Genomic DNA, 9,570 nt, shown 5'->3' on the forward strand with positions numbered 1-9,570 from the left:
CACACACACACACACACACACACACGTGTCCGTCACTAATTCTGATTCTCAAAAACCACTAAGTGCTACTCTCTCACTGCCAGCTGAGTGTGTGTGTGTGTGTGTTTTGCTACTTTACACAAAGCACACAATGCTTATTGCCAAGAGTTACCAATACACACACACACACACACACGCACACATACAGGTCATGGGTGTTGGCTCTTTCAGCAGAGGAGAGACCACAGGCATCCAGAGAGAGAGAGAGAGAGAGATAGTGGAAATTAGAGGACAGATTCATGTTTTTTAATGTCATACGGTCATGTAAAGAGTTGTGTGTGTGTGTGTGTGTGTGTGTGTGTGTGTGTGTGTATGTGTATGTGTGTGTGTGTGTATGTGTGTGTGTGTGCATGGGTGCAATCTGGCTGTGAAGTGATGTCATCCAGACACGACTACACTGTGAGACTCTGAACTTCAGATGAGGCTTCAGTTTATTTGATATTTGCAGTTAACCCCTCCCATCATATGAAACCACACTTAAACATCAGCTTGTGGTTTGCATTTATGTTTGGATATTAATTATGACAATTTAAAGAGCAACTTAACAGCCCCTTAAAGTCTTGTTTTTGTTGACCTGTGGTGGTTTAACCTCTCACCTTGCGGCAGTGATGTACAGAGAGACATTTTCACCACTGATGTACAACATCAATATGTCTGGTCCTCCGTCCTCCATCATGCAGACCTGGTTTTAGTTTTAGTTTTAACACCCACATAGTTTTAGTTTATATTGAAGTCATTTGTTTCAAAGTTGCTGTTTATAAGATTGCTTTAATTATATTTCTGTGTCCAGTAATTAACACACAGGTCGTGTTGTTCCATCTCTGTCAGGCTTCAGCCAGTAATTATTTTCATCATCAGTAGATCTGACATTTCTCTTTAATAACCAATTGATTATTTAGTGGATAAAATGTCAGGAAATGGTGGAAAATGTCCACAATTACTACCTGAAGCCCAAGTGCACATAATCAAGTTTATTATGTTATTTGTTGAGATGTTGAGTTTACTGTCAGAGACAATAGCACTGACTGATAGACACATATTTCACTCTACTCTAAGTTTCCTGCAGCACCTTCACTCTGTGTTTATCAGTCCTACTTACTCCCACATGTTCCACCTGCAGACAGGTCTCCTCTCTCTGGCAGCTACACGAGTCTCACCAGTGCTCTCCAATGAAGTGCTGGCTTTATTTACATTTCTAAAAGTGGATGGTTGCAGTTTAATTTATTCAGTGTCCTGATCTAACATTGTGGCTGCAGGAGGTCTGAATGGAGGCATCTACATCTCCTGTCTCTCCAGAGATGGAGAACATGTTGACAAGTCATGCAAATTCAAATCTGAACAAGTTCATAAAATCCCTCTCAGAATAAAACCTCACTGGAATCTTTTCACTTGGAAATATGCAATATTCTTTAAGATCAGATCCATTTTATTGATCTCACGCACAGAAACCGAAGCTGCTCTAACTTCAGTTTCATTGGGATTGAATTTATCGTCCACAAAACCCAAATATCATCAGCTGTGTGTGTGTGTGTGTGTGTCAGGCTCGGCTCCCTCCTTTGTTCTCAGCTCATCTACCCTGAAATTATAACAACAGAACTAGAAAAATAAAATAAAAAGCAGAAGAGTGATTAACACACAAATAGTTCAGTTTTGATTTCATAACAAACCATCACATACAATATTGATTAGAGGGGCAGAAATAAAAAATGTGAATTCACAGGTGAAACTTTAAACTCACTCAACAACAGACTGCTGTTTAAAACATCTGCACACCTGGTTAAGATATTTATAAATCCTCAGCTGCGTGCGTGCGTGCATGCGTGCCTGTGCGTGTGCGTATGTGTGTGTGTGTGTGTGTGGATGGAAGGAAGGATGCACAGGAAGTATGTCCATGAAATGATTTGGTTGCTCATTATAACCTGTGATACAGGACAGAGCCAGGCTAACTGTTTCCCCCTGTTCCCAGTCTTTATGCTACACATCTAAGTGTGTAAAACAAATAGTTAACATTTATGGAGCTTCTGGTTGTAACATGATCTTCATTATCTTCACTGTTCAATATTCTTTTCTCAGATCATCAGTGTGAATCATAATTATTTTTTTATTTTTTTCAGAAATGTCTTGTCTCATGTGACGGCAGTAAAGCTGAAAGTGGGAAAGGAGTGAAGGAAGTAGAAAAGTGTAAATATGCCAATAGAGTCATGGAAGAGAGAGAGCGAAAGAGAGAGAGTGTGAGAGAGTTAATGGAAAAGAGTGACAAAAATAGAAAAAGATGGTGGAGAGAGAGAGACTGATGTAAGAGAAGGAGAGTTTGAAAAAGAGAGAGTGGAGGGGAAAGTGATGAAAAGAGAGGGATGGGAACAGGCTGATGAAAAAAGAGAGATAGTGATTTAAGAGAGAGAGCGAGAGAGAGAGAGAGAGAGGGAGGGAGTGATGAAACAGAGGGATAGCGGATAGAGAGAGAGAGAGAGAGAGAGCAGTCCTGCCACTGAGCCTTGTTGCTAGGCAACTGAGCAGCTCCTCTTTGAAGTTTTTTCTCATTGTTTTTTTTTTCTAACAATGAGGTCAGAGCGAGGCTCAACGGTATCCGTGGTAACCACCTCAGCACCACGCCTGGTGGCCGTCCCGTCCCCCGAGAGAGAGGGAGAGCGAGAGAGAGAGAGAGCGAGAGACTGTGTTCTCTGCCAAAGTGCCCATGAGCAGAACTTCCATCGTTCTCAGGAGACTTTTTCACCCTGACTTCAGTCTCCCAGGTGACCGTCCTGCCACCGCTGACCTCTCCACTGAGACTGACTGACCTTAAAGCTACAGTTAATTACTTTTTGGCCACTGGGGGGCAGAGTAACTCCACCTTATCGTCCAGCATGTTAACAAACAGCTGCTTATTTTCACATCCAGCTGATTCATGATTCATGTGTTGTGGTGTTAGTGTCACCTGATGAGTCTCAGTCCAGCGTTCCCTCTCTTTTAGCTCTGTGTTTGGTCTCTACCAGCAGCTGAGGGAAACATCTGGCTCGTTAGCTGCTAAATGCTCCACTACTTCAGTGGGTAGAGGGCAGTGTAGGGCTTTTTTGATGTTTTTTTTTTTACTGCAAAGACTCGTTACCAAACATTTAAAGGTAGAGTAATCGACTAATACACTTTCTGTTAAATTCAGTGAATGTCTCCTTATGGCCTGCTAGCTGTCGGTTCTGTGTGTGTGTTGAAAAAGACGAGATGAGATACGATAAATCTGACTCATGCTAACAGATAGGGCCAATTTAAGGATTACCAGGGAAGGAGAAGGAGCAGTCTACCCTTCTGTTGCTGCCAGACTGCATAGAGCTTTGAATGGAATTGATTGGGCCTGAACTGGGACTGGCGGCGAGATTAAGGCGAGTGCATGCAGGAACATTTACCAGCAGCGGTGTGACGGGAGCATATACTCCACAATATATTCACATTGTCAAGATGGAGAGATGACCAAGGAGCAGCCATAGAGTGGAAGGTCATAATAACAAAGAATGAAACAGTGCGATGATCAGGTGAAGAGCTACATTAACACTGGCTTTCCAGCTGTGGAGATTGAACGCTCGGACGGGTTGCTCTGTTTCTGCTTCACAGGTGGATAACAATAGCTTTGACAATAGGTCAGTGTTGTTTTTTCCCATTTGCTAATATTTGCGATAGCTAATCCTAAATTGATAGTTCGCAAGCTGGTAGCAGTGTCACGTGTGTTGGGTATCGTCAAATTATTTAACCAAAGATGTTCAGTTTACTTTATAGTTTGCTAAGATGTGTTGTTGGTGTGATGTTAGCTACAATAAGCGGACAGGGGAGAGACCATCTCATCCTCTTTGCACGTTAGCTTAGCAACCGCAGCTGTAGCAGACAGTTAGCTGTCTGGTAGTTTGCTCTGCATCATGGTATCAACATGTGAAGAGTTTTATAGACCTAAAAACACAAGTTTGCTAGCACAGTGGATTTATTTGGTTGGATGCACAACTCTATGTTAGGTAATTTTAGCTTCATTGTTAGCTTAGCCACAAACCAAATCAAGTTTTTACTCTGTTGTGTTTTGGATGTTCTAGGACAAACAGCCATCTGTAAAACAGCAACTACACAAGCATTTTCAGGTTTCACTGATATTTAAAGGTAGTACAGTCTGTTTGAAAGCTTGGAGGAAAACCAGAGTGTTTCACAGAGGAGGAGGAAGAAGAAGAAACTGGATAAATGTGATCAGTCTACTGTGATGTTCAGCGGCGTTCTCTGCTTTAAGTGTGTTTGGGTTCTGGATAATAAAACTGTGTCTGATACACACACCTACACACATGCATGCACACACACACATATACACACACAAATGCACACAACAGATGTGTTGGATATCAGACAAACCTCAGAGAAGTAAAAATAAATAAAGACAGAGACACAGAAAATTTGTTCTGCTCTGCGGCTTCAACCTTATAAACTTCACTCAGGATTTAACCAACAGCTGCTGCACACACACACACGCACACACACACGCACACACACACACACACACACACACACATACACAAACACACACACACAAACACACACACACACACACACACATGCACACACAGGGTCCAGATGTGTTTTGTAATAGTAGCAGGGATGTAAAGAAGGAAGCATGCAGTAGGTCCTGCAACCACATAGACACACACATATGTAAACACAGGCCCATTGTCATTCACGCACAAACACACACACACACGCACACACGCACACACACACACACCCACACCCACATATGCCCGCACACACACACAGATGTCCATTGTCATGCATGCTGCTGGCTGTTTCACGCCGACTCAAAAAGATTAGCGGGTGATCGGCATCAATTTACACTGAAGAGAGAAGGGTGAGGGGGAGGGGTGAGAAATGTTTTTGGTGGCAAAAACATAGAGAGAGTAAATACAGGGTTGCTGCAGAAAGATGAACACAGGTGTCACAGTGAGAGATGATAAGTTCATTAGTTAAGTTACAGCTTCTCTCCAACCTCCACTTGCTGCTAGTTCATGATTATACATATATATATATATATATATATGTATAATCAAGCTTGTGATACATGATTCCTTGAATTGTAACCAGAATAATTATATAATTTAATAAAAAATGATGCAGTCTTTTGTCACGCACATATACTCTTAAAAATTCCTCTCAAGACATGTTTTAAACACTGTAAAAACCCTCTGTTATGATTCATATTGTGTTTAACTTGGTTAAACTGGGGCTGAAACTCATCTACACTTACTTCCTCATTGAGAAATCTAGATTAGGCTTTATGCCCCGCCCACCACCTGCTTGCTCCAGGTTGACAGGTGAAAGACCAGAGAGTATCGAGATGGTTGGAGGCGGAAAATCAGAGAGACTCAGCCACATGTTGTCTGTTGTCTGTTGAGACCAGAATCACCAGACTAGCAGACGTATCAGAGCGGTTAGCATAGTTAGCTTCTTTTATTTGTTTGCAATGTTTGGTATTGTAACTGGAAATGGCTGACACAGCGTTTCTGGTTGTGCTAATGCTAATTCTCTCTCTCTGTACTGACAAAGTTTCCGGTTTATTTAGCCCCGCCCCTCATCCCCACAGGTTGACAGGATTGGTTCCTTAGGTTTGTGTGACGTATGAAACCCTGGCTGTCTGAATCTGTTTTAATGGGACTGTCATTGGTTCACTGCAGTTCATGGTGGAAATTGTCAGTCATGGTGTTGATTGATTATTTCACTCATCATCTCTTGTATTATCTGGACATTAACAAGGTTAAACACTTCATTCTCGGTGAGGGAAGTCTTGGTTTTTAAATGTAAACAAAAAGCTCATTAGAAAACTGGTTATGTTTATTCATTTGTGCCTGAAAGTAACCATAACCACGAGCATTTCACAACCATTATTATCGTTACCATGACGACAAAGGTTCATTACACCTGACACTGGCACGTTACTATGGGTCATACTGGTGTTGGTGATTAAGGTTGTACAGTCATGGTTTGGTTAGGTTCAGGAACAGGGGCCGGTTGTACAGAACACCTTAAGTTGTCTATATAAGTATAACACTTAACATTTATTTCTCCTTAGCTGAGGGAGTTATTAAAGGGTATTGCACAAAATCTCTCCCTCTTTCTCGCTTTCTCTGATGAGGTTTCTCCTCTTTTCTAAAACCTTCCTTCTTTCCCTCTTCCCTACCTTTCTTCACTGCCTTCGTTCTTTCCTCAAACTTCCATCTATATTTCCTCCTCCCTTCTCCTCTTTTCATCCCTTCATCCTTCCTCTTTTTCTTCCACCCCATTCTCTTTCTAGTCTTCCACCTTACTTGATCCACATGACAAGGAAAGGAAAGGAAAGGAAAGGAAAGGAAAGGAAAGGAAAAGGAAAAGAAAAGGGAATGAGAGAAGTGGAAAGAATAAAAAAGGCGAAGATGAAAAGAGGAGAGGGCTAGACCCCTCAAGTGGCTTCAATTAAGAAAATTACAGAGAGAGAAACAGAGACAGAAAGAGAGAGAGAGGCCAAACCAGAGCTGTCAGACTCAGAGCTGATTACAGGGTGAACCCTCTGCCTGCCGCCCAGAGCCCTGCAGGATCTAACCCCAGTCTAAACCTGAACCTGAACCCAGCCCCGACTCAGGGTTATTTTAGGCTCCAGCTGCTCTGAGTGCTCTGGAAACACTGAGTCTGCTGCTCAAGAACTGCTCCATCAGACCACAGCACGTCTGCAGTCAGGCTGGTGGTGCAGGCCCGACGCAGGCCCACACTCTGCTGTGCAGTCGGTTATTTACAGATTTAACAGCTGGATTAGTTTTTCTTCTGTTTACACGGTTCTAAACAGCTACTTCACTGCAGCTCAGTTTATTTCATTTCAGCTGGATGATCTGCCTCAGCTCTGTTTATGGGTCTTTGACTCACGTCCACGTAAATTCTCAAACATTTGTTCAACACGTCGAATGAAATAGTGATTTTCTAACACAATGTGGCTCTTCTTTAGTGGAAGAGGTGAAAGTCCAGTTACAAGTGATAAATCACTGGGTCTGTTTAGGTTTTCACCAACACATCCTGCGTGGTCTCTGATGATATTATAGCTCTATAATAATGATGAGCGGGACCTCACAGCTGTTTGGACTGGCGCTTTATATTTTCTCTGAATGAGCTGAGAAGAACCTGGAACAGAAAATAAGAAGAGAAGAAGAAAAGACTGGAACAATAAACAAAGCTGCAGGGAAGGTTTTCATGATTGAGACACTATTACGCAATAGATTTTATTTTATGATTAAACATATTAGTGAACATAAGATAAACACGTTGTTTATACTGTATTACTCTCCCATCAGATCAGATGACCAATCAATAACCTGACTTTGATCAAAGGGGCGTGGCCATTCAGTAAAGAACATTTACTTATAGGACTCACCTCTGCGTTCCTCTGTGTGCCTCTTCTCTCCACCACCTGCTGGTCCTGTTTCACACTGATCCTCAGTTTCAGGTAATAGAGTCATACACAGCTGTAGTGAACAACTTATATCTTCGACCTCTGACCTCTGATTCCTCTCTGTCTGACTAACCCTCCACCAGTCTGTCTCACTGTCTGTCTGATTGTTTATCTGTCTGTCTGTCTCCCTCTCTGACAGGAGGACAGTCTGTCTGACTCATCAGACTATGAGGATGTGAGTAATCTGTGATCGCACACATGAGCACTGTGTATCTCATGTACCGTTTTAGACGGTACACACACTCACCACAGTCACTGTGTGTGTGTGTGTGTGTGTGTGAGCAGTGAGAAGACACTGGTTGAATCTATCACTGTATCTATTGTTCTATTTTAATCCCAAACTTTTACAGTTTCTGTTTGTTGTCTCTGATCAGTGTCTCTAACATATTGTTACATATTCAGTCTCAGTCCACAGAGGAAAAATCACTCTCAGCTGCAAACAGCTCACTGACATGTGAAATGACACTGGTGTTGTTATGACGGGTCACAAGACAGAACTCCTGGTTTAATCTGTTATAATGTGTTTTATTGTTTTAGATGTAAAATTTTGATCTGACAATGAGCCGCTGACTTCAGCCGTCAGCTACATGTAGTAAAAGTTCTCAGGTAAAGTACCTCCAAGTACAGTAATGTACTCAGTTACAGTCTACCACTGTCAGATCCAGATGTTGATACACCCACCTTCATCATCCTCAGCATTTCCACTTATGAGCTCACAACAGTCAGACCATGTTAATGCAGGTTAATGTGCAGGCTGCGCTGCTCTCTGATTGGTGGAGCTGGTTTTGGTTTACAGACATTAAACCATTTCATCTGTATTTTAACTTACAGCTTTACTTCAACTACATCTTTATCAACGTGTTCAGATTTCAAAACTCACAACACTCATGTAGCTATAGTATTTACATATAGTTAGTTTTTTCCTCTTTGTTTAATGTCTTTCTTTTTGTTTAGTTTGATATTTGGTGCTTTTACATTGATCTATTGACATATTTATTGATGACTCAGCATCGGATGGACAACACAGCTGTGATTTATCCTCAGAGACAATGCAATCTGTGTATTTCGGTTCCTTTCTCTCTCTATCAGCTGGTTTTTATTTGTTTTCCCGTCTGTCTCTCTCTCTCTGTCTCTCTCTCTCTGTATTTCCACATCTTTTTCTCTCTTTCCTCATTTTCTGTTTCTCCCTCATCGTCCATTTGTCTTCACTCCTCCATCTCCATCCCCCTTTATTTTCATGCATCCCCTCACTTCTCTCTCTCTCTCTATAGCCTACATATATTTATACACCTCCACTGCATCGCTGTATATTTCTCTCTCTCTCACACACACATTGTATGCCTATGTCTCTCTTCCAGTCTCTCTCTGCACATCTGGCTTTGGGAGGAGGAAAAACAGCAGATTAAGGAGTTGGACTCAACCAAAGCAGACTCCGTGGAGATGTGGAAGAGCTGCTTGTCTAACTACAAACACATAGTTGTCTCTATTCTGCCATTAAAAACATCACTTCATTCTCTCTTATGTTAATAATAAACGTGATTTACGGACTGAGCGTTTAATAAACCGACTTATTGATGTTTGATTAGTTTAATTCACCTCCTCTAACTGACCCGCCCCCCTCCCACCCGGGTGCAGAGTGGTACGGTCCAGATGGGGGGCTGGCTGTGGCGGAGCAGAGGCAGACCGAGCCGAGCCAAGCCGAGGCAGGCTGTGTGTGAACGAGGAGACGCGCCGCTCCGCGCTCTGATCCCTCAGCTCTGGACTATTCTTTCACTTTTTAACGCATGAAATTTTCACCTGTGCGGACTCCTCCTGCTGCCAACACCTGACCTCAGCTCTCTCAGGTTCTATGAGCAGAGAAAGAGAAGAAGAAGAAGAAGAAGGACGGCAGCAGCGCGTGGGACTGTGGATTTAAATAACTGATTGGACTTTTCTGCGCGTTTACGTCCAGGTATGTCCGGAGGGTTTTGGAGGTTTTGGGTGGAGAGGTTGAGGGTGTGCGTGTGTGTGTGTGTGTTTGTGTGTGTGTGTGTTTCGGGGGG

General features: G+C 42.5%; 1 protein-coding gene across 1 annotated transcript in view; it reads left to right on the forward strand.

Moving 5' to 3' along the window:
- Positions 1–9,246: 9,246 nt before the first annotated feature.
- plxna3 (plexin A3) overlaps positions 9,247–9,570 on the forward strand; it is a 119,305-nt gene continuing 118,981 nt past the window's right edge. Inside the window, exon 1 of the mRNA XM_023431165.2 lies at positions 9,247–9,479. The gene's annotated coding sequence lies outside the window, so the exon portion shown is untranslated. The remainder of the gene's footprint in view (positions 9,480–9,570) is intronic.

This window comes from Seriola lalandi, unplaced genomic scaffold, assembly GCF_002814215.2.
Source record: "Seriola lalandi dorsalis isolate HSWRI2012SDOR001 ecotype SW California unplaced genomic scaffold, Sedor1 jcf7180002054917, whole genome shotgun sequence".
Lineage (NCBI taxonomy): Eukaryota > Metazoa > Chordata > Actinopteri > Carangiformes > Carangidae > Seriola > Seriola lalandi.